The sequence below is a fragment of the Triticum dicoccoides genome, chromosome 3A, assembly GCF_002162155.2.
Source record: "Triticum dicoccoides isolate Atlit2015 ecotype Zavitan chromosome 3A, WEW_v2.0, whole genome shotgun sequence".
Lineage (NCBI taxonomy): Eukaryota > Viridiplantae > Streptophyta > Magnoliopsida > Poales > Poaceae > Triticum > Triticum dicoccoides.
In genome coordinates this window covers 211,481,816-211,482,977 of record NC_041384.1, presented here as the reverse complement: position 1 = coordinate 211,482,977, position 1,162 = coordinate 211,481,816, and positions in this window count along the sequence as shown.

The following is a 1,162-nucleotide window of genomic DNA, read 5'->3' as shown; positions in this document are numbered from 1 at the left end:
GCAGCAGCCGCCGCCGCTTGCCACCGCCGTCGCCTGCCTCGCCGCCACCGCAGCCGAGCACCGCCGCCGAGCCTCGCTGCCCACGAGTCGCCGCCGCCGCCCAAGCCCGCCTCGCCGGAGCCCCTCGCCGGAGGTAGCCACTGGACCCGAGCCGCCGGTTTTTTTAAGAACCGTTCGTCGTTTTAGAAAACCCTAGATTGGTTTTTTTGGATCGTCGGTTTTTCTCGGTTCTTCTAGTTAGCGGACGTTCGTCTGTACGTTCGTTTTAACGAAAGGTTTTCGCCCGTTAGTTACAGCTAACGAATGCTCGTTCGTTAGTTTGTTCGTCAGTTTTCTTTTATCGGATTTATTCCGCAAGTTTTCTGATCGCGATTTCTGATCCGATCTTAGTTTCTATTTATCTTTTCACTCGTTAATCGGAATCAGGTGATTCAAGCACCTAGATCTTCGTCTCGAGACCCTCTTTCCGTTTAACCAACTTAAATAAGTTTTTGCTACTGTAAAATTTTGACCTAGGTTCAGATTAGTAAACGAAGCTTCTTTCTTTCGCTGTTTGAGGTTCGTTGCTCCGTTTGATTTGATTCTTTTGTGAACAGGAGTTCTTAAGTTGAACTTTCTGGTCAACCTGTTTTATTTGAGTTTTGCTTGTGCATCTTTGCTTTTTGCTTATGTATGTTATTGTTTGTTTGCGATAGAACACCCTGAGTGCGAAGCATGCTACTACGAGTCCCTAGGTTTCGCAGACCGTCAGCAAGGCAAGTCACACATTGATCATACTCTTCTCATACCCAGTTTTTATGCATTAGTTCCAATCCTCAAACATTGCATGATTAGGATGTCATTAACTTGTGGGTTGGGAAGAAGTTGATGAGGTTGAACCTATTACCCTGTTACATTCAAACCCTTGGGAGTTACTTCTACGCGTTACTTATATTGCTATGCTATGCTATGCTATGCTCGTAGATGTGGTTTGGGTTTGAGTGAAATCCATGATAGATGTGAGTTTGTTAATTAATGGTTCAACTTAACACTACTAGGAAAAGGGCTATAGATTATATCGTCACTAATGGTGCACCAGACATGTGGTGCGCCATTAGTATATACTAATGGCGCACTATGTGTAGGTGCGCCATTAGTGTCCAAATACTAATGGCGCACCACA